Raw genomic sequence first — 25,981 nt, 5'->3', positions numbered from 1 at the left:
GGACTCTCTCTACTGCCATTTCTTACTATCCAATTAATTCTCTCCCAATTGTATTTTAACTACTTACTCTTCATTTTTCTCTCTTCCCCCACTTGAGTTTACCTCCCCTAACAGGCTGTCTTGTATAACAATTGGTTGCAATGAACTGACCGACCATGTATTTCTAGCTTTTGTAATTGCCTTTTTGACATTGAATGTGCATTTAAAACATGTATTGTCATTATTTTATTTTGAATAAAACCACAAATAAAGAATAAAAGAAACAACCATATTAAGGATAAAGGGGACAGATAATAAGAGGTCAGTGGATTAGTTTTGAGGCACAGTCATGTCACAACTTAACTATCAATGAGTGCTTGTTGGCTAAGCAGAGACTGCACTCAGAATATATCTAATAAGGAAGTTGCTCTTGTGAAAATAGGAGGCTTGGCTAATTGGGCAGAGTTTCACTGCAGAAAAATACACAATGTTTGTTTTTATTGAGAGATTTGAATGTGGAGAAATATAATGCAATAATATGAGGCCAAATCCACTAAAAGTAGTCTTGCGTGTGACCAGAATGTAATTTTTTAAAGATTCTCTCACTATGTTGTGAAAGCATATGGGTGATGCAGCTCTTGTTGTGCAGAAAAACATCCACCATCATTCAGTGTGTATGCTATTGGAGAGGTCTGCAAAACAATCTATCAAACTGTCAATCACTAAATAGCTGCTGAGTTGAGTGAGATTTTTTTCCTTACTTGTGCTCTTCTACTTATCCCAGCCCTGCTGGGTCTTGCTCTTGTGAGCTCACAATCTAGCCAGTGGTGGGATTTTATAGACAGAAGATAAGCAATTTGCACAGAATAAGGAAAGCCAGAATGACAGAAACAATACTCAATAGGAAGTGACAACAAAGCTGTGGGACATAGAGGAAAGACTAGGTAAGTTTATAAATCTGAAAGGAAGATTGCTATCAGGGTTATCCACTAAAGTGATAATTCAAGGTTAATTCAACATGAATTTCAAATTTAAAGTCAAAATAAACCAAATGGAAAAATTCTCTCAGTCAACTATGCTATCCATTCAGCTACTTTGAATTCATTTTCATTCCTCACTTTACTAAGTAACCCTGTAGATATATTGTTGTCTGTCTTTTTATGTTTATACAAAAAAATACAAAGGGACATTTTAATAATTGTCTACCTTAGTTTCCACGTGACATTTATGGTAAGGCCAATGAAATTGAAAAATGTTTTCAGTGGATTTATATGTAGTATATTTTAGTTTTTCTGACTTGTGTATAGATTTACTTTGAGAGAACCATATGCCTGTTCTGATTTGAAAGTCAGATGATATTTTCAGAATAAAAAGCTTTGACATTTAGAGGAATATCTGCACATAAATTAATTTGGAGATTCCATTCCCATGTGCAGCATTCACAATAAATCTACAGAGAACAGTCTGCCTTGTACTACATCAACTAATTCTGGTGAATTGATAATGCTTGAAATATTGCAAAGTGTAATAAATGTGCCATATTAAATAATCACAATATATTATTGTATTGCATAGATGAAGGTTTCCATTTGAATGAATTTTGCAGTTTGTCCCTAAACAGGCAATTATGACAAATGCCACAGTAAGGCATAAATTGCCAAGTTGGAAACATAAGTGAATATGAAATGTATTTGTTTCTAATTAAGCTAATTTGGCCTAAATTAAGTTTTTTCACTTTCCATTCCCCACAATTTTTTACTCCTTTTTTGCTAGCCTTTAAAGGGACACTCCAGGCACCCAGACCACTTCTGCCCATTGGAGTGGTCTGGGTGCCAACTCCCACTACCCTTAACCCTGCAAGTGTAATTATTGCAGTTTTTTATAAACTGCAATAATTACATTGCAGGGTTAACTCCACCTCTAGTGGCTGACTACTAGACAGCCACTAGAGGGCACTTCCTGCTCTATAGCACAGAAAACCTTTGCTAGAGCGTCGCTGTACATCCCCACGCTGTGTGAGGACCTCCAGCGTCGGTCAATTCCCCATAGGAAAGCATTGAAAAGCATTTTCAATGCTTTCCTATGGGGAGCTCTAATGCGCATGCGCGGCATTGCCGTGCATGCGCATTAGGTCTCTCCGGCCGGTGGCCGGGATCAGTCTCGCCCACCGGCCGACGTAATGACTGGGAGGAGTGGCGGCGAGAAGAAACGACCGCCGGGGAATGGGAGGTGGGAGGGAGAGGGGACCTGCAGTGCAAGGAAAACGGATTGTTTTCCTGGCACTGGAGTTTCCCTTTAAGTTCTACAACAGTTGTGAATCTATTTGACCATGTCTGGTTTAATGGATACCCTCCCCCTTGTCATTCAGTCATTTTAATCATTGTATTACTTTTATGCATTGCATTTTCTTTATAATTATTGCTATTGCTAGTTTATTTACATTTTTTGTCAGCTCAAAAAGTTATCTGATCAAGTTCTGATTTTTTTTAATACTACATACCTTAAACTCATGTATCTACCAACATCAATGAAATAACTAAAAAATAACTCAAATACAGTATACTGATAAGAGACTGGAAACATTAATAATGTAATTTATGGACATATGTAAATGAGGTATTGAACAAATATAATATCATCATTAAAGACCACATGAGTCAATTCCCATGATTATTAATATAAAATATTGGATGGTTAATCCGGGGTAAATAACGAGCGATCCCCTTACCCAAGTTTTTCTCCATGTAGGGAAATACTGTGACGAAGGGGGCAGTGTTAACCAGCAATGTTTTTAGTCCCCGCCCCTAATACATCAGGAAGGCCTTGATTGGTCGTATACAATGAGAGGCGGGGCTATACGCCATTTATATCCGGTCCTTTTTTCCTATGCCGGGAGCTCTTGACAAAGGCGTGATAGCATGCCGAAACGCGTGTCGAGCGTTTCTTTGTGCCAATTTGTTTTTTAAGTATTGGGGGATGTGTCTGACCGATATGGAGAGTTTCACGAGGAGAAGGGGAATGTGGGCAAGTTAGTTTGACAGGCTGCCGTATAGCAGCAGTTGGTTAGAGTGAGAACCAGGCTGTTAGCTTGAGCATGAGAACCAGGCTGTTAGATTGAGTATACAAGAGGTTTTGAAGTTCAGGTGTACAAGCACTGCTTCTGCTTTGGCGGGTGGGCGATTTTGAATTACAAGTGATTTACACTCTATGATTCATCCCTATTATATCGCCTAACACCTGCGCATTACTATCTTTATTTTTTTATTTTTTATTTACAGAGTTATACAGGGCAGTGTCTTTTATTTACCCTGATAACCCTCTACTCAAATATACATGCTTTGTATGTTTCTCTTCTACCCTGTCTCACCAATGGACATTTAGACTCCCATTACATTGCCCCCACCCCCCACCCCCTCTGAGACACTCTGAGATAAACAGGAGGTGCATATATGTGGAACTTGCAACATTATTATTTAAAGTGTAGCAGGTTCAGAAAGTATTTAATGTGTTATCCGGATACTTTACATGGTATCTAACACAGAATATAGATGTTTGAGTTTTATGTAGACTCTGCCCCCTAATAGGAATTACATTATAATGCACTGTGGCTTATATACATCTAATAATTTAGCCTCCTATTTTGCTAATAGAGTGATCTCCATCTATAGTCAGACTATTTACTAATTTTTCGCCACATAGTATCTGCTTGTCAATTTTGAAGTACTTCATATATATAAGCCATTGGAAGCTTTGTAGTTTATATACTATACTTCTGACATTTTCTGTGACTTCTTCTATAGTCTACCCAGTTTTTAAAGGTATATTATCACTTTCACGCATTTTGTTTTCTTCACACTAAGGAGATTTTCACATATATTTAGTTTGTGTTTATATGTATTTGGCTAAATAAAGGTTGTACCATACATACAAATTTTTGTACTTTTGAGAAATATCACATGGTGGAGTGGACAACCACCCGCATATAGCATAGGGAGTGCCCACCCCACATTTCTCTTCTTTTCCTGTTTTACAATTTTTGGGGTTCATGCCCCTGGATATCTCAGTAACTCTCTAGGGGGATTCAGTGGCATCTCTTGACAACACTGCTATCCCCTTTCTCTTGTTAAGTGTTCTTGCATAGCAAGACCACTTAATGTTATCTCACATATATATTATTATTATTATAGCCAAATTTGCCACCCTAACTCCTCCCACAGTTTTTACACTACATAGACAGTAATATACCGAAACGTGCGGATTGTTCCCGATCGGATTGCTATTACTTTGTGGAACATTTCGCCGAATGGTTCACGGAATATCGTCGTTCTTGTGGTGAAATTGGTCCCATAAGAATGAATGGCAAAATTTTCAAAACTATAGTGGGAGCTGGCAAAAGCTGAAAAATCAGGACATGATTTCTAAACTGCCACCACTCCCTCATTTTCAAGCCCACCTACACAAATCTTATATCAAAACATTCAGCTATCCCAGCTGTCACTAAAAATGGCCACAGCTAAGCCATAGTCTGGATAGTTTTCACAATATGACCATTTCTTTGCAACTCATGCCGTCCATTGACATTCATTGAAACTCCACTCTAGCTAGGTCAAACTTGAAGGGCAATTTCTAAACTGCAACTGTGCCTTCATTTTTAATACTTCAGAGACATACTATGCATCAAAATGTAGGCCTGGGTCTTGTGATTCTTCGCTGTAGGATGTATAGTTTTTAAAATACGACCGTTTGAAGATTGCAACCGCCAAAATACTCCGTCCTGTGCCAGGCTGGAGCAGCAAGTGATGTCATAGACAGGGCCATTTGTACAGCTGCTAATGTTTTTATAAATGTATGTTTTAATGTAACTGTGAAGCACTTTGGGCAACAACGTTGCAATTAAATGTGCTATATAAATAAATAATAAGTTACTCCGCCCACTCCAGTTGTAGACTACTGGTGGAGGCAAGAACACTTCACACAATTTCCCCAGAAATTGCAGCTTTTCTAGTTTTATTTATTATTTTTGTCAGCGTGACCGCTGTGTTTCTGTGCGGCCATGCTAACAGAATCTCGCAGAACCATTACAGTACCCCCCCACTCGAAGACCACCCACCAGGTGGGCAGGACCAGGTTTGAGGGGAAATTTGGCATGGAAGGAACAGATTTTGTGGCCCACATGTATGTCTGAAGCCAAACCCACGAACGATCGGCAGGCCCATAACCCTTCCAATCAGCCAAATACTGCAGAGTCCCTTGCAAAAATCTGGAGTCGATTATAGAGGAGACCTTGTACTCTTCCTGTCCGGAAACAATCAAAGGAGGGGTAGGGACAGAAGGGGTGGAGTACCTGTTACGGATAAGAGGTTTAAGTAGGGATACATGAAACGTATAAAAAATACGTAGAGAGGCGGGGAGGTCCAGAGAATAAGACACAGGATTAATCCTATGAATAACCCAAAAAGGACCAATTGTCAGGATTGCTAGTTGATCCAGCATGTAGAATTGTGTCACACCTAGGACGAAAAGGTTACATCTTACCAGGCCTTAGCTTACCAGGCCTTAGAATGACTAAACATACCAGAGAATTGTCAGAATGCTAGCCGAGGTCGGGGATACAGAACAAGACACAACGATAAGTGAAAGCCAGGAGTCAGGGATACCAGAATACAGGGAAGTCAATACTTGCTTCACATGCCTATGATGGTTCTGGAGATCGGGGGAATAACTGAGAAATCATCAAGATAAACTAATACAAAGGTATTGTGACAGATCCATCTGTCTAAGTACTATCTGCTGGTTTGTCTATTTTATTCTACATTAATGGAATTAGCTGCCCGTACGTCCCTGTTCGTTTGTTTCAGTTTATACCGAATAAAACTACCAAACAGCCGGCCACCCAGAAGAGAAGTGTGCTGCTGGTTAACCTATTGGCCTCAATTAGAACATTGTGGTTAACCGCAGACACCTCTTCATTGGAACCGTATGCTGGGTGGTCGTCGTTCGTATGCCGACCACGAGGTGTTCGATGATGAACTTATGGAACTCAAAGCGGACATTTTTTCTACCGAACACCGCTGAAACCGCCGACCTCCCTTCTTATCATCGGGCCGGTCTGTTCGGGACTTTTTCTTATACGAATGGACTTAACCCTGATAGCCATCCCATGGAGTCATTCGTATATCGAAAGAACAGTGTGAAAGACTTTGACTCCATGGCGATTGAACTGTGTGCATTGGGTCTGAGCACTATTCGGTAGTAATGTGCGCTCAGATCTAGTCTATCTGGGGATACATTATACATGGATTTTTATGTGTTTTTATTATACCATGTAAAATGGCGGTTTGCCTCTATCCATGGAGATAATTGGATTTATTCCCAATTATCTCCAGGATAGGGAGGAGGGGTTTACCTGTACAAAGGGGCTACTGTACCTAATTTGTCCAAGTCTTCCATCTGGTCCCCTAGGGGAGTGTCCACCAGGTGGGAGACCTGCATAAATACCAGGCAGGTAGCCCTCATTAAAGCAGAATCCTGTTTAACCCTCAAGGCGGAGCTTGGTCTCGTGTTTGGGGGATTGCTACTTTGGAGTATTATTTTGCCTGTTCCAGGAGAGAAGGATTTCGGCTGATTCTGAATTCGGGGAATTGGAGTGTTTGTGAGCTGCTAGTCCTATATCGAAAAGAGAGGTCTTTCGCATAATTATCCAGTTCGGTGTTCGGTGCTATTCCCATAACAAGGTGAACCTCCTATTCGGTATTAACCCACGATACCCAGGTTATACCGTAACAGGTATAAATGTAGTCTCTGTGAACATTGTTAATGAAATCCTGAAATACGACCTAAGCATTGCATAGGCCGAAGGGCATGACAAGATACTCATAGTGTCCACTTCTAGTATTAAATGCAGTTCTCCATTCATGGTCCTCTTTAATCCTTACCAAATTGTAGGTGCTCCTAAGGTCGAGTTTAGTAAATACCTTAGCGCCTTGTAGTATGTCAAACAGTTCTGAGATAAGGAAAATGGGATAAGCATTTTTATGGTGATCTTGTTCAATGACCTATAATCAATACATGGGCATAATTCTCCATCTTTTTTTTAACACAAAAAGAACTCCACACCTGCGGGTGATTAAAACTTATGTATGTGTCCCTTAAGTAAAGACTCTTTTATGTAATCCTCCATAATCCTACTCTCCTGTGGAGATAAGGCATACACTGCTCCCTTAGGGGGAATGGGGCTGGATAATAGATCTATGGAACAATCATAAGATCTGTGAGGAGGTAGCGTATCGGTATGACTTTTACTAAACACTTCTCTAACCTCCCAGTACTGCACAGGAATTTCAGAAGTCTGAGGAGTAGGTAAGGTAACGATGCCCACTCTTTTTTGTAATGGCTCTCACTACAGTCTTTAACCCCCATTCCAGTATTTCCCCCTTAGCCCAGTTAATATGATGGGACAAGAAGGGGAAGCAATTATCTGAAATGTCATCTCTTCCCTAGTTTTGTGGGTAATAATAGGTTGAGAATGCAGTCTCCCATCAATGACCTCGACGGCCAGGGGGTATGATTACTCCTTAATGGATAGGAAGTACTTACTGACAAATTGCATATCGATAAAGTTTCCTGCAGCACCTGAGTCTATCAGGGCTTTGCATGAGAACATTTTCTTGTTGCATAGAGCAGTAATATCCAGGAGAAATCTACTTTGGGTAGTACCAGGGCACATATCTATCACGCCTAAGACTTGTCCCGTTACGGTTCTTAAGTGCGGAAGTTTTCCGAATGCATGGGACAAGATTCTCTCATATGTCCTTTCTTGCCACAATATAAACAAAGGCCCTCTTTTCTCCTAAACTTTATCTCTGCCTCCGAAAGTCTCATTACCCCTAACTGCATAGGTTCAGACTGTATAGAAAGGCCAGGGACAACAGGTTTGGAGAAGCGAGGTGCCAGTGACATATTCATACATCTGGTTCTATTCCTTGTCATCTCCCTGTTCCTAAGTCAGTTATCTATATGCATCACATACGTGATGTATTCATTTAACCTTTTGGGTAGATCTTTGGCAGCAATTTCATCAAGGATAGCTTTGGATAATCCCTCTTTAAATGCAGAGATTAATCTGCTATTAGTCCATTCTACCTCAGAAGCCAGTGTGCGGAATTCTATGGCATAATCTGAGATAGACCGGTTTCCTTGTTTAATATGCATTAGGGCAGTGGAAGTGTCATCCTCCCTTCCTAATGGTTCAAAAGTTAATTACAATTCCACAAGGAATTCCTGGTAATTATAGACAATAGTCCTATCACTTTCCCTTTCAGTTGGTTCATTAAAGGGAAACTCCAGTGCCAGGAAAACGATCCATTTTCCTGGCACTGGAGGGTCCCTCTCCCTCCCACCCCCCAATCCCCAGTTGCTGAAGGGGTGAAAACCCCTTCAGTGACTTACCAGAGGCAGCGACATGTCCCACGTCGCTGCTTCCTCCTCCCCCGCCGCTCCTCCTTCTGCTTACGTCGGCCGGTGGGCGAGACTGATCTCGCCCGCCGGCCGAGGAGACCTAATGCGCATGCGCGGCAATGCCGCGCATGCGCATTAGCGCACCCCATAGGAAAGCATTGAAAATGAATTTCAATGCTTCCCTATGGGGAATAGAGCGACGCTGGAGGTCCTCACACAGCGTGAGGACGTCCAGCGACGCTCTAGCAAGGAAAATCCTTGCTATAATCCAGGAAGTGTCCTCTAGTGGCTGTCTAATAGACAGCCACTAGGGGAGGACTTAACCCTGCAAGGTAATTATTGCAGTTTATACAAAACTGCAATAATTACACTTGCAGGGTTAAGGGTAGTGGGAGTTGGCACCCAGACCACTCCAATGGGCAGAAGTGGTCTGGGTGCCTGGAGTGTCCCTTTAAGTACCCAATTTTAGATCTGTCTGTGGGAAAGGACCCAGGTAAGGCTTCAAAATGGTACTCAATCTGATTAAGAAATCCCTGACATTCTTGAATATTACCTTCAAAATGCGGGTGAGGTGATAGGGAGATAGTAGGTGCCTTATCTATTCTAGGTCAGGGGCTCTCAACCCAGTCCTCAGGACCCCCTACCAGTCCAGGATTTGGGGATTACCTGGGTGTGTCTAAGGTGTTTAGAAAAAGGGGAAAAAAACACCTTAGACTTTAAGGTGTTTTTTTTTTCTTTTTCTAAACACCTTAGACACACCGAGGTAATCCCTAAACCCTGGACTGGTAGGGGGTCCTTGAGGACAAGGTTGAGAACCCCTGCTCTAGGTGTAGGTACGGTAGGCAGGGGTGTAATTGCCGGAGAACATCAGGCTGTAAATGAGCCTTACGTATTAGAAGCGCATTAAAAGCCTGGGCAAATTGATCCATATGGTGATCATTTTCCTCTAGCTTTCTCTCGCAAGCTGTTATGTGCTGACACAATTCTGCAGGATCTATGGCCATGGCGTAATGTCAGGATTACTGTTAATCCAGCATGCAGAAATAGTATCACACCTATGACTAAGGATTATGTCTAACCGGACCTTAGAATGACCGGACTCAACGTATCCGAGAATAGTCAAAATACTTGCCGAGGTCAGGGACACAGAATGAGACACAACGACTGGGAAAAGCCAGAAGTCAAGGATACCAGAAATCAGGAAAGCCAAAATGGAGCCAAAGTCAAAAAACAGAAAAACACGATCAGGAACACACTTTCAGATAACCATCTAAGGGAAACCACAACAAGGCACTGATCAAAAGGCAATTTGGGTTTAAATAACCCTCTTGAAGCTGTAATTGGCTGTATGTGGCCTCTGACCCCAAAACGTGCGTGCACGTCTATGACGTGACATCGCACGCACATAAGCACCATCTTTAATGTGGGCAAAGGCTATATCTTTACTAAAACCGGAACCGCATCAGCTGGCGTTTCTAGGAACGCCGCACATGCTGGATACCGGGATGGAAGGAAGTCGGGTAGCGGTTTGGCGTGAGCAAGGTAAGTATTTATTATTTCTGTTGGCATGACCGCTGTGTTTCTGTGTGGCCATGCTGACAGAATCTCATCGAACCGTTACACCCTCCTCAACTCAGAAGGGATATAAATTCTCTTGATCTCAAGCAACTCTCACCTGATCTCCATTCCAAACTCTCATCCATCTCCACCTTCTCCTGTCCCTCTCTGGCTTTCTCCTCATATAATGCTACCCTCACCTCTGCCCTGGACACTGCAGCCCCAGCTCCATAGATGCACCTCAAGGAAGACGCGCCTCCAACCTTGGCACACTAAGTTGACCCGCTACCTGCAGAGATGCTCTCATTCAGCTGAACGCTGCTGAAGGAAGTCCCGTAACTTCCTCCATTATAAATTCATTTTATATTCATATAGTGCTATGGAATCTGTTGGCGCTATATAAATGGCAATAATATACTAGAAAAGCTAAAATTTCTGGGCAAATTGTGTGAAGTGTTCTTGCCTCCACCAGTAGTCTACAACTGGAGTGGGTGGAGTAACTGTTAATATTTATTTATATAGCACATTTAATTGCAACGTTGTTGCCCAAAGTGCTTCACAGTTACATTAAAACATACATTTATAAAAACATTAGCAGGTGTACAAATGGCCCTGTCTAAGACATCACTTGCTGCTCCAGCCTGGCACAGGTCAGAGTATTTTGGCGGTTGCCATCTTCAAATGGTCGTATTTTAAAAACTATACATCCTACAGCGAAGAGCTTTATATTGTGAGAATCATTTTGCCATTCATTCCTAAGGGACCAATTTCGCCACAAGAACGACGATATTCCATGAACCATTCGGCGAAACGTTCCACAAAGTGATACTAATCCTATCGGGAACAATCCGCACGTTTCGGTATATTACTGTCTATGTAGTGTAAAAACTGTGGGAGGAGTTAGGGTGGCAAATTTGGCTATAATAATAATAATATATATGTGAGATAACATCAAGTGGTCTTGCTATGCAAGAACACTTAATAATAATAATAGCACAGCCCTCACCCTTGCTAAACAATCCTACTTTTCTTCTATTGTGAGTTCATGCTCACGCAATCCCAGATGTCTCTTTAATACCTTTAACTCCCCCCTCTCCCACCTCAAGCCATCCCTCAAACTGACCTTGCATGCTACTTTGCGGACAAGATTGAACAGTTAGGGAAATAATTCTCCCCCCTTTGCTCCTCCATCTGTTAGTCACACATGGACTGTACCTTCCCTACCCTACAGTTCTTCGCCGCAGCTACAGAACATGAGGTGGCTTCGCTTCTCCTCTCCTCTTGTCCCACCACCTGTCTGCTTGATCCAGTACCTTCCCACCTTATCAGATCTCTCTCCTCTTGTCTTGTACCATCCTTAGCACACATTCTAAACTGCTCTCTTTCATCTGGTGTTTTCTGGTGTTAAAGGATCACTATAGGGTCAGGAACACAAACTTGTATTCCTGACCCTATAGTGAAAACCCACCATTTAGGTGGTCCCCCCCTCCTTAGCCACCTCAGAATGGGTTAGAACTCACCTTATTTTCAGCTCTCCACAGATTTGCCAGCGCTTGCCCCGCCCCTTTGGTGACGTCAGCAAAATTGCAGATTTTTAGGCAATCCAATGCTTTCCCGAAAATCGGCAAGGAGGCGGGGCCAAACACAGTTTTGGCAAATCAGCACCTCCTCATAGAGATGCATTGAATCAATGAGAAGAATTCAGCTTCCCCATGCAGAGCTTACTGTGCAGCCCTGAGTCATCTGAGGAGTGGTCACTTGGAGGTGTCCCTAGGGGCAATGTAAACATTTCCTTTTCTATGAAAAGGCAGTGTTTACATGAAAATGCCTGAAGGGGGCTATTATACTCACCAGAACAACTACATTAATCTGTAGTTGTTCTGGTGGCTATAGTGTCCCTTTAAAGTTACAAATGACCTAATCACAGCTAAATCCAAAGGCCACTACTCCATACTAATTCTACTTGACCTCTCTCCCTTTGACACTTGTTCTTGGTGCCCTTCTGTTTTCTCTTTATACTGACTCTTTTGGCAAACTCATTAACTCCTTTGGATTCCACAACCATCTGTATGCCGACGACACCTAGATATATCTCTCCCCCACAGTCCTACAATGTGTCACTGCTTGCCTTTCTTCAATCTCTAATCGGATGTCCTCCCGCTTTCTGAAGCTCAATCTTTTTAAAACTGAGCTTCTTATTTTTTTTCCCCTCATCATGCTGATCCTCCTCCTTCGCTTTCCCTGCAAGTTGATAGTACTTGCATCAGTCCGTCCTTGCAAGCTTGTTGTCTTGATGTTATCGTTGATCCTGGCCTCACCTTTGTGCCACATATCCAGTATGTTGCTAGAACTTGTTAATTCCTTGCTCATGCTCTGGTAATTTCTCGCATGGATTACTGTAATTCTCTCCTCAAAATCTGAACTGCCCTGCTACAAACAGTAATGAATGTTGCCTCCAGGCTGATCTTTCTCACCTGTCGCTCCTCCCATACCTCGCTTACATCTTTACATTGGATTCCTGTATCCTATATGTGTCAATTCAAAATACTAACCCTTACCTATAAAGCTCTAACCAACTCTAGCCTCTGTACATTTCTTCCCTGATTCATAGATATGCCCCTTCTCTTTCTCTCCGCTCTGCCGTTGACCTTCTCCTGTCCGTTTCTCGCACCCTTACTGCTTACTCGTGCTTGCAGGACTTCTTGCTGGTGGCTCCCTTCCTTTGGAACAGCCTGCCTACCCCCATCAGACTCTCCCCTAGTCTTCAATTGTTTAAGAAGTCCCTCAAAACACATCTGTTCATAAATGCTTATGGACCCCCAGAGTAACTTATCTATACTTATCCAACTCTGTCTCTTGCTCTCCTAAAGAGCCATACTCCACTCTCACCTCCTGCTCTGCTACTTTTCCACCTTGTTTGGTGGCTGTCACCCTTGCTGTCCTGTTGTGTATTTGTACCCCACCTCCTCTAGACTGTAAGCTCGTTTGAGCAGGGTCCTTATCAACCTATTAATCCTGTGTTACTTTGTAATTGTATTATTTATTGTAAATCCCCCCCCTTTCCTAATATTGTAAAGCACTGCAGAATTAGTTGGCGCTATATAAATACCAATAGAAATAATAATAATAATATAGGACTTCTGGGGGTTCCTTGTAATATTGTGTGTTTTGGTGTGTTTTATACTTTGTGCATTGTAATTCTGTGCCTGGGAGATAATTAGTTTAAGCAAAGTACACTCAATTATCTTCCATACACAAAGACTCCTGGGGGTCTGTGTACAAACTGCCTGTACCATGCCCCATTAAACCAGTTCACTCCCAGCATTAAGTCTCGGCTAGTGTATGTAGGGGAAGGCTATACTCACTCCAGAGCTCTAATCACTTGGCCACTATAATCACTACACAGCTTAAAATAAGTAAAGGGACACTAAAGTCATCCAGACCACTTCATCTCAATGAAGTGGTCTGGGTACAGTGGCCTTGACCTTTTAACACTGCAGCTTAAACCATTGCAGTTTTTTAGAAACTGCAATGTTTACAATACATAATTAAATCCACCTTCATGAAGAGCATTGGATTAGAGCATTGTGAAGGAGGCCACTGCAGATGATGGAAAGGAGAACAGAGTCAAGGGAGCCACAGTGCTAGGAAAATACAAGCATAATGTTTATTTCACTAGTTTTTATGGCACTGGCACAAAGTGGGATTATATAGAAATAGAGAAAATGGCCCCATACCATTGGGAATAAATGTATATAAAATTTGACCCAATCAAAAAACCCAAATCATAATCTTTGTAAATACTGGAAAATATATGTTTATCAATGCATCTCAAAAGGAAAAGTGGTCATAACGTTGTAGGATCGAGAGTGCAAAGCTCTTAGATGCTTATCTTAACACATGTGCAACTGTATGTTTAGGCAAAGTTGACTCTACAAAGCAAGGCACTGTTTATATTCTAATACCTCCTGAACAAGCATGGATAATTGACTTAGCTTTTGTATTTTTATGTTGGATGTTGTCATAATATCAGTTTACCAATAGATCTTTTAGCTCACTGAAAATAAATTGCCATACCTGCTGGAAGCTTACATGCTGAATTTACCATAATTTCTCTTCTGATGTGCTTTGTCTAAATATTTAAATGTATTCTTCATTAACTGTTTTTTTTTTGTTTGTTTTTAATGTGAATACAAATATTAAAAGTGCTTCTACAATTAAAGGAGAATTATGGGCAATTTAGTTTCAGAATATTGCTTCTAAACTTTCACATTGTCACCATATGTCAAAGAGATATGGGAAAAATACTACAATTGTCAGTTTGAGTTATTGACATTGTGTTATTATATTTAATTAAAGCTTTAGCAAAGGACCATAGTTGCAGTTCCGTAGTTGTCCTCGTCATGCAGTTGACACACAGTCCTAATGTATGCATAGTATTCAACTTAACAGCAGGGTGCTTAATATTTTTGATGGCCATTCATGTGCATGTCAGTAACTCCTATTGATTTGTCAGTGACTCACTGTAAGAAATAAAGGTTCCTACTGGCTAATGTCCTGTTGTTTATCATTCATATGAGCCTTGATACATGACAAATGACATTACAGGATATGTGACCTTAGCTGGAGAACTGTAAACGCAAATGCTTTGTTCATCCTTTTTAAAAACTTTTGGTGTACTGTGTTTCATTTTAATATGGTAAAAATACATATTATAGGTAGGCATCACAGCTGAGGTAATAAAGAAAGAATGAGTTTGGATATTTTAATTGGAATCTGTGGTGATGAAACTGCTTGAACACTGTTATTTGAGGCTTTAGGTCACGAACAGATGAGCTAAAAAATGGCAAATTGCTAAATTGGTAGGTGATATGGTCCAAAGGTAAAGATCAATGTCAAGAAACTGAGAAGGTTATATGTTTATAATCGACTAGAATTTTTTTCTCTTTTGCGAACAAATACACATTTATCACCTGTTTGAAGCTTAAATGTTTTTCAAATTATGTAGTCTGTTTTCATTAAGAAGAAGGCTTGAAATGCATGGGAGTGACAGTCCTGAAAACATGATCAGATGCTTGATGCTGTGCTTGCCAATAGAAATTGTAATTCATTTTCTTGACCCATCGACAAAGCACACAACACAAAACATGAAGAGTTCAGACAGTGTGCTTGCACTCGCAACTCTCATTCTGGACTCTGTACTAACCACCAAAGACGAAGTAGGGAGGTGGAAAAGTAAAGTGTGAATTGGAAGAGGGAGAGTGAGAATAGTGGGAGAGGCTCACAAACATAAGATAGTGGCAGTGGGATATCAGGAATATGGGTGGAGAAACATTAATGTGGTTAATAGAAAGTGAAACACTTCCCGGACATAAACTCAGGTTATTGACATTGGTAAATAGACACAAAGAGGAAGCAAAGGGAACAGGGGGGAATCATTATTTTCATTTATATCAGACAAGAGGGCATGCATGTTTCTTGAATAAAATAAATGGCAGTGAATAGGTGACTTGCCAAATAAACCCAATGCATCTTTTAGGAAAAATACATTTTAGCAATGCGCTATACTGAAATCGTAAAGCACATATCAAAGCATATGTAACTCTATCAAACAACAATAAAATTAAAGAAAAGGCTAAACATATGAAACACAAAATACAAAAACATTTTTATAAAAGAAAAGTGCATGTGTCATTTAAATGAACAATTCAAACAGCAGAAATTATTCTTAAATGTTATATAGGTAATTATCTGGCATAGCACAAAATCACAATTTAATCCACCCTCTCATAATATTGTAAAGTGCTGTGGAATCTGTTGGAGCTATATAAATGGCAATAATAATAATAATAATAATAATAATAATCAATTTTATACACTACCTCCTGCTAAGGTCCAGCACAGGATGACGTGGGCATGACTTTTTTATCCACAAGGTTTTGTTGTTATGGTGACAACTTACACAGTGTCTATTTGTATGTTTTAGCTGTAAGTGGATAATGTGTGAGTGATAAGCAGATGTTTTTGTTGGTCAGCTGGTAAAAATAGCAACAAAGTTGGTAACCTCTCAGTTAATAGTAGCTGCTACTAACATGGCAGATATTGACCTGCAAAGTAGGAAACGAGATTTCACTGACCAACTAGGCCAATATGTTGTTTTTGATTTTTTTTAATTCAATGGCTTCAAATCCACCAGCTCTGCTTATCTTTAAAAAAAATAAAAAATAAAAATTATAGAAAATGAATATGTCAAAGTGATGGCACAAGTCTATTTTGTCTGTAGATACGTGGGTTCTATTGATCCTTTTGTAGACCTTTAAATTTTTTCTACAATAAAACCCATTAAAATGAAGCTTCTCATATTTGTGTTGCTGGCTTATCATTTAAAATTGCTGTTTATGCTAATTACTTTAATCTTACAAGAACACAAGTGTATAAAGTAACCTTTTTTTTCATGTGATTATGCTATTTGACCATCTCAAATTAATAATAAAAATTACTAGTTGTTTACAAGGATCAGTAATTCATTTCTCATTTTGCAGTTTGCAGCTGTTTATATTTTGAAAACCACTGTCTCCTTCCATTAGCTGACTAATAGTACCAAGAATTAAAAAGCAAAAAAGAAAAAAGACATTTACATCCATAACCTATGATGACTTTTTTCTGTTTTAAGCTCAGCAGCAAATTATTTTCATAGCAAAGTCAGCAGATATATAGAGCTATTTATGCACCATTAAGTTGTCATTTTGATCAAGTTTAGTTTTCTACCAAGGAGACATTTCAATATCAGAGGAAAATATCTCTAAAATAATGCTGGCATTTTCAAGTTGTGCTTTTAGTTATACATTTCAGTGTCTTCACTGAAGACGATATGCACTATTAAATTGCAAAATTAAATAGCTATTAACAAATAATTGCTAAGTTTTGCATTTAAAAATATATTGTAAGTACCATAACCATTTCAGCTTTTATGTAGTGTTTAAAGAGCAGGGAATCTTCATTTGAAATAATTTTTATCATCTTTTTTTTTTAATTGTTTGACAAAACTGGAGCTTTTCTGGAACCCAAAGCATGAACCCATAGGCCTTGTTCTGACAATGCCCACAATTTTCTGATTCCACAAACCTTCAAAAAAAATACTAACAAAAATAACCAAGCTTTAGTTGATTTGATCTCCCAGGTTTTATCAAAATGATGCCTTGAATAATTTATACCATATGTTGTATATTGGTGTGGAGTGTATTAAGTATTATGCCATATCTTCCTGTGGCCATGGAAGTAGATAGAATGAATGTTATATGGGGGGTGGTCAATCTTTAGTGTACAGAGTGATTAGCTTTGCCCACAGTGACCTGGATGAATAGATATAGGTCAGGTAATCACCCATTTACTTTGATCTGCTAATAACTAATTTATGTTAACATATTATTCAATTGTGACCCAGGTTTCCACCTTATTGTCAATTCCCTAAATGGGAGTCAGCATGAGTGTTGGTGTCTGTGTCTTTGCTGTCTTTGTATATGTGTTTGTTGGTGTCTGTGTCTTTGTTGTCTTTGTATATGGTTTAAAGCATGGGAAGATACACAGCTTTGTCCGTAGTGAAAATAAACAAAAACTATGGCAACAGAAGACCTGAATCTGTAAAAGATGGAGTCTCCTTACTAATGTGTGTAGGTGCTTGCCTCATAGTACTGACTGTAAATATGTACTGGTCAAGACACGTGCCAAGTGGAGTCTAGCTTGGACTGGAATCTGCTCACGCTTTGAATCACTGGACAATCTTGTCATATAGTGGTTAAACTGCAGGTGAGTTGAGTGTGGAGAGTGCACTAAGCAAACTGGTCACATGTAAAATAATTTCACCACTAGAGTGACCAAATAGGCCATGGAACTGGCAATAATAACATGGTTTTTGACAAGACAGGGTTGGGCAGATATAACAGATGTGACTGTGAAGATAGATTAAACTAGAACTGGTGCACACATAAAATATAGGAAGACTGAACTGTTTGTATAAATTTATCTGTACCCATTTATTGTGGCTGCATTTATATTTGGGACCTATCACTTTATCCACCCCCTGTGTGATGGAGCTTTTTGTTAGCATCAGAAAAAGTTTGGTCAATGTTATTTGATTAAAATGTGCTGTAACACTAGAAACAAAATACTCTAGCAAATCTGCAAATGTTCTAAGTTTGCAGATTCTGCAATGTGGCTGTTGAAGGGTAGCCTACAAGTTCAAGGACACGCATAATAGCAGTTGGGATTTGGTTGTAGAACTCTAAGTTTCTACTATCTACTGGTTTGATAATGTCATGTACACTGATCAAAAGCAAATAATGAATCAGAAGGCACAAAACTGATTTTAAAGTGCAAATGTGATGATGCATGTACACTGATGAGTCACAATATCACCTGTCTAATATTGTGTAGGTCCTCCTCATGCTGCCAAAATGCTAAGGGCCAAGGCATGGACTCTGTGTCATGTGGTATCTGGCACCAAGACGTTAACTAAATATACTTTAAGTCCTGCAAGTTGCGAGGTGGGGCCTCCATGGATCAGATTTTTTTGTTCCAGCACATTACACATGTGCTGAATCAGATTGAACTGGGGAATTTGAAGGCAAACACATTGACACATATGGTCCTTAAACCATTCCTGAACAATTCTTTCTATGTTGGCAGGGTGGCATTATTCTGCTAGAGAATAAGGTTACTATGAGGGTGTGTACATGGCCTGCAACGGTCTCTAGGTAGGTGGTACATGCCAAAGTAACATGCACATGAATGCCAGGACACAAGATTTTCCAGCAGAATATTGCCCATAACATAAAACTGCCTTCTTTCCATAGTGCATCCTCCTGCCATCCTTTTCCCAGATACACAGCGCACACACCCACCACTCTCCACCTGATCTATGGTCCATGGTCAAGTTTTGATGCTCATGTCCCAATTGAAAGTGCTTTCAGCAGTGGACAGGGGTCATCATGGGCACTCTGTCTGGTCTGCAACTGCGCAACCCCATACACAGCAAACTATGATGCCCTGTGCATTCTTACACATTTATTTCATGGCCAGCATGATGTTTTCCAGCAATTTGAGCTGCAATAGATCTTCTGTGTGATCGGACCAGATGTATTTGCCTTTACTCCAAATGTAAATCAATGAGTTTTGGGAACCAATGACACTGACATTGGTTCACCGGTTGCCCTTCCTTGCACCATTTTGGTAGGTACTAATCCCTACATACCAGGAACATCCCGCAAGACTTGCCGTTTTGGAGAAGCTCTGACTCAGTCATCTAGTCATCACTATTTGGCCCATTTCAAAGTCACTCAGATCTTTTTGGTTGCCCATTTTTCCTGTTTCTAACATATAAAATTCAAGAACTGACTGTTCACTTGCTGCAAAATATGTCACAACCCTTGACAGATGCCATTGTAACAATATAATTAGTTATTCACTTCACTTGTCAGTGCTTTTTAATATTATTATGGCTCATCAGTGTAGATTGATGATTGTGAGGAAGACCTGCAGTATCCTAAACTTCTGCCTGTCCATTCAATGAAGTGGTGATTGTAACACAAAACATTTGTGTCATCAATGGCAGTAGCACTGCCAGATAGAGCATTGCTAGCAGCAGCACTGTCAGTAGCATCTTGGCAGATTCCCTTCTCATCATATTATAGAGACAAATAGATAATGCATGTCATACAGGTTTTCAAGGATGCTGGTGGATGATATGGTGTATTTGATTGGTTGTTCCCTATGATGTTATATAGACCCCATTATGAGGTACATACATATAACTAAAATGATTACCCATGTCTGGCAAATGTACATGCACTTTTAGATTCTCACTATTATAAAATACATCGAGGCAAGTTCTCGAGCTGGTACATGTTTTCTGTAATGTGTAATAATTAATAAATGTGCTTTACATTATGTATTATCTCTTAAGGTAAAATGGGCTAATATTTTTTAAAATGTTCAGTTTGACATGTGGGTTAAATCTAGAAAATTACAGACTTCGCAAATAGGTAAAAAATATTATCTTTAGGTAATTTTGTGGCTTGATTGCTTTCTATTCTTGGTTTAAGTAGTTGTACATTTTACATCCAAAATGTATAAATGTTATGCTTGTAAGTCTGTCCGGTAAATATGAATCTGTTCAATAAATGCTGTTGTGGCAGACACTCCTGAACTGATATTGTTATACTTAAGTCTTCTATTTCTTTCTTCCACCCACCACTGATATTGAATCTTTTTCTGTTGAATGAATAGTAAAGCTTATGTGAAAATACTTACTATATCACTTTACTGTTAAAAAGAATCACTATTTTAGTAAATATGAACTGGTGTTGCGATTTCAATATTTTATAAGGTAATTGTGCTACACATATCGATTTTTAGTGAAAAATGGCAAACAGCATTTCAGTTTCAACACAACTTGTAACACTGCACACTAATGAATTAACCAGAATCTTGTCAGTGCTTTATGTACTGAAAAGGAGAATTTGAACGTACAGCAATAAGACTGTGAGAACATTTATATACTGTATATATATATATATATATATATATATATATATATATATATATATATATATATAAAAAGATATATATAATTCTAGAAGGGAAATCAAGGCTTCCTCCACCTACAATGATGGAATAAGTAAATACATGCAAGGTCTGAAGGTCTGAGCTTAATTCCCCTTGGTTCATTTTCTTGTGAAGTTTACTGAGCATAACGCAATTTCCTTGTTCATAAAGCCTGAAATGCATTATGAGTAAAAGGAAAGACTAAGTGTTGAAGAAAAATATATTTCACCTTGGATGCCTGTTCTTTAAAATTTATGGTGCCTATCCCTACAAAAGAACACAAAAAGGCATGAGGAATACCAGAGAGTTTATCACTGCCTTTCAACTGTTTCACTTGTTGGTAACAGCCAAATTGACAGATAAGTTCTGTTCAGTTCTATATTCATTATATATTTTATTCTGAGATGCTTTTGTTCAAATTAAAAATTTTTATCATTATCTTCAATAATGATAACGAAAAGTAATACTAATATAAAATATAACAGAAAACTATTTTATCAGGAAGAAAGTATATTCTGGAGTTATTATTACCCAATGCAATAACTCTCATTTTATTGACCTTGGCGAGATGAATGGCTATGTTAACTGTGAGCTGATTTGTGACTGTGAGGTGTTAAAAGATGTTATAGTTATTATCTCTGGTGTATTATCTAACTGAGCTGCGTAACTAACTGCACTATGCATCTTCATTTAGCTTTTATTACAATTCTAGTATTACAAAATATTGCCCATGTAAAATACATTGATTATTGCCTTCCTGAATAATTATTATAAATGGTATACTGAGCAAAATCTTAAATTTGTCAAGACTTAAATAAACACTCAGTAATTGAAAATCTAGTTTCTCTTTGTGATCAACGAATAAGAGAAAGGAAAGAAAGACACATTTTTATAACTGATAGACAATATAGTAATTTATTTTGCATTATATATATTAAAAAAAACAAAAACAGAAAACACAGTTTTCAAGTCTAAAGCCATATTTGACCTCAGTTACATTCTAGGCTCTGGAACTGATCAATAGATTTTAATGGATTTTGACCCGGAATGTTTAGTTTAGATTTTAGTTTAGTTTAGATTTATTGCCATCTGAAATTCTAGCTGTAAAACTTTAAAATGGATCAGCTGCTTGACAAACACTGTCAAAAATATGTTTTGAAAGCACATTTAACCCAGTTAGTCATTAAAACAATGTTTTATTAAATATTATCGGGGTCAATATGCACCCATATGAGTACAAGGGTAAAAATCGAAAATTAGGCAACAGGTGGGGACTGTACTGAAAAAAAACCAAGGGGACTCTATCCCCAGCCCCGAGCCCCGAATATATATGTATTCACTTGTAGATGGCTTATTTTTTCTTCTAACTCATTTTCTTCAACCTTCAAAATCCATAATAACATTTAAATGCAAAATAAAAGCCAGGTCACAAAACATCACCAGGTCACAAAACAACAACATCCGTGTGAAATAGTAAGCATGATGCCAAATACAAAAAGATGCACACCTTAGTTAATAACATAAATCTCTTTATTATGTACACAAAATAAAAAAATACGAGTAAATCAAAAGTTAACAATATTGCAAGACTACAACAACCAGTGATAGAGGCTATATAACATGCACTTAAACCACAAAGGTATAAAAGCTCACTTGCATTTTACCTCAAAGGGCGGGACACATGTACCGAACAAACCCCAATGTTTCAGCCCAAACAAACAAATCCCAATGCCTTTCTCAAGGGATAATCACATTCACCCATCCTCCATTGGTGTTTTAAGTAGCCCTCCTACCTGCTGACGGCCATTAGGAAATAACATTTGTAACTCATTAGTGATGTCCCGAACGGTTCGCTGGCGAATAGCGAACATAGCGTGTTCACGTTCACCACGGACGGCGAACATATGCGATGTTCGGTCCGCCCCCTATTCGTCATCTATGAGTAAACTTTGACCCAGTAACCTGTGTTTATTATACATTATCCCCCCGTAGCCAGTAACCTGTGTTTATTATACATTATCCCCCCATCGCCAGTAACCTGTGTTTATTATACATTATCCCCCCATAGCCAGTAACCTGTGTTTATTATACATTATCCCTCCCATAGCCAGTAACCTGTGTTTATTATACATTATCCCCCATAGCCAGTAACATGTGTTTATTATAAATTATCCTCCCATAGCCAGTAACCTGTGTTTATTATACATTATCCTCCCATAGCCAGTAACCTGTGTTTATTATACATTATCCTCCCATAGCCAGTAACCTGTGTTTATTATACATTATCCTCCTATAGCCAGTAACCTGTGTTTACTATACATTACCCCCCATAGCCAGTAACCTGTGCTTATTATACATTATCTCCCCCATAGCCAGTAACCTGTGTTTATTATACATTATCCCCCATAGCCAGTAACCCGTGTTTATTATACATTATCCTCCTCATAGCCAGTAACCTGTATTTATTATACATTATCCCCCCCATAGCCAGTAACCTGTGTTTATTATACAGTATCCTCCCATAGCCAGTAACCTGTGTTTATTATACATTATCCCCCATAGCCAGTAACCTGTGTTTATTATACATTATCCCCCCCATAGCCAGTAACCTGTGTTTATTATAAATTATCCCCCCATAGCCAGTAACCTGTGTTTATTATACATTATCCCCCCATAGCCAGTAACCTGTGTTTATTATACATTACCCCCCATAGCCAGTAACCTGTGTTTATTGTAAATTATCCCTCCCATAGCCAGTAACCTGTGTTTATTATACATTATCCCTCCCATAGCCAGTAACCTGTGTTTATTATACATTATACCCCATAGCCAGTAACCTGTTTTTATTATACATTATCCCGCATAGCCAGTAACCTGTGTTTATTATACATTATCCCCCATAGCCAGTAACCTGTGTTTATTATACATTATACCCCCCATAGCCAGTAACCTGTGTTTATTATAAATTATCCCCCCATAGCCAGTAACCTGTGTTTATTATACATTATCCCCATAGTCATTTATCGTTGGACATAGGCAGCATGATGTCTTAGGCCGGCCCAGAGAGTGAGTGAATAATATAATATATATGTTCAGAAACATATTAGTAATATATGTAAGTCGGGTTCATTCAAAGAGGGTGAAAAGGTATTAAAGAAAAACACACTTATTGCATCAAATTTACAAAGCCAAACTTTTAAAAGCTTTCCTCATTTCTTTCTCGGGATGAGGAATATATCGGTTGTAGACTGAGGATTTCCATCTGCCCAATCTTTTAATAATATGCACTGGAGTGTCAGTGTTGAAGGAGACCGAAGCTGCCCCTATTCTAAATGAAAGACCCGAGACATGGATACAACCCAATCTTAGGAATAGTGTTCTGATGTAGAAGATGAATTTAGCCGTAGTCAGAGGGATTCAGTGAGAGTAGTGGTGAAATGTGTGTGGCATGACTGAGTGTGGGCAAGTAAGAGTCAAGTATTTTAACTGGGCACTAGTTCTAGGTGGGATAAAGTGGTATAGCGGATGGATGAGTAGTTTGGCTCGTTTTAGAGGTTTGTGGAGAAAGTATATAGTGATCATGATTTTTTGCGATATCCAATATTTTTAAGGTGGTCTCAAACAAACATAAAATGCTATATAAAATGTGTGGGAATATCGAATAGTCGTGTACAGTAAATCAGAGAGGGCTCAGAATATCGAGCCATCGATCGGTAACCTGGATGAAGTAGGGGGTCTATCTGTTTTATTAAATACGCGGTAATATGCTTTTAATGGGATAGGATGTTAGGAAAGGTGTGTGATTGGGATAAGTAGTTGTGGCTGTACCTTATCCTGGGACCGACCTGGCTCCTAAGCTTGAGCCGCGTGTGGCTGGATCACTCCTGCCTCCACATGAGCCGCATGCGGCTTAATCTCCTCTTCTGACTTAGCCGCGTGCACTGACCGCAGTGATCGGTCACGTGGCCCGCCTGGCACTAGGAGCATGGCTCGAGTCACGAGCTCGCTCTTAACCCCTTAAGGACCAAACTTCTGGAATAAAAGGGAATCATGACATGTCACACATGTTATGTGTCCTTAAGGGGTTAAAGGGGCAGTGGGAGCCAAAAGTTGATTCAGGCTCCCATTGGCCCACGTCATTCCAGCACCCACACACGAATGTTTTGGGGGCACAATAGCTTGCATTTAAAAAAAAAACAAAAAACTTTTTTGACTGTAATATAATAGCAGTCGGTTTCCTTCACATGTGTGCGTTTCAGGGCTTGCCAGGGCCCAGTGTCACACCAGTGCAACTCATATCTGGTGTAACAGTAGTGTACATTAAAAAAAAAAAAACTAGAAATTTGACTGTGAAATAATTGCAGTCAGTTTCCTTCACGCGTGTGCGTTTCAGGGACTGCCAGGGCACAGTGTCACACCAGTGCAACTCATATCTGGTGTAACAGTAGTGTACATTATAAAAAAAAAAAATACAGGGGGCTTGTTGTCACCTTTCGGGGACCCTTGGTGTTGTACGTGGCTGGGTGGAGGAAGAGACCTTCAATGACATCAGTGAGGACAAGGAACGGGACATGGCTAGCTTGGTATCCAACCTTGCGCAAATGGGAAGTTTGCGGTTGTGCAAATGGACTGTTTGAGGTTGTTTGCGGTGCGTTCAACGGGGAGTTTGGTCTGTCACTGTGAAGCGGGCGTAACCCTTACACTACCTGATCGATACAATATCATACCTGATGCCTTAAAGCACGCTATTTCAAACAATTTAGGAAAGTTAGGTGATTTATGCCCTTTATGGATTAAAACCAGACTCTGCATCAACTATGCAATTTTCCATGGGAGTTTTGCCATGGATCCCACAGTCCAGGTGTTAATCCCCTTGAAACAACTTTTCCATCACTATTGTGGCCAGAAAGAGTCCCTGTGGGTTTTAAAATTTGCCTGCCTATTGAAGTCTATGGCGGTTTGCCCATTCCCGAACATTTGCGGAAATTCGCGTTCGCCGTTCGCGAATGGAAAATGTTATGTTCGCGACATCACTATAACTCATACTTCCAAAAGAGCTCTCTTTGCTGCAATCGGAGATCACATGAGCCACCATGCAAGGGAGGATGCATCTTCTCTATAATCATGTACTGCAATTGTTCAACAGAGTGGCCAGCTTCCACAAAATGCCTAGCCAATTTATTTTATTTATTTTTAATGTCACAGTTTGTTTATTATTATTTTATTGTGAATATCTTGTTTATTATTTTGAGACACATTACCCGAGCAGTGTTGAGGGTGATGATGTCATGCTCAGCCTCATTTGGTAATTACTCTGATGACCATCAGCTGGAAGGAGGGCTATTTAAAACACCAATGGAGAATGGGTAAATGTGGTTATCCATTG

Source organism: Pelobates fuscus, chromosome 7, assembly GCF_036172605.1.
Source record: "Pelobates fuscus isolate aPelFus1 chromosome 7, aPelFus1.pri, whole genome shotgun sequence".
NCBI classification, from domain to species: domain Eukaryota; kingdom Metazoa; phylum Chordata; class Amphibia; order Anura; family Pelobatidae; genus Pelobates; species Pelobates fuscus.
The sequence above is the reverse complement of the archived record's forward strand: the minus strand, read 5'-3'. Positions refer to the sequence as shown.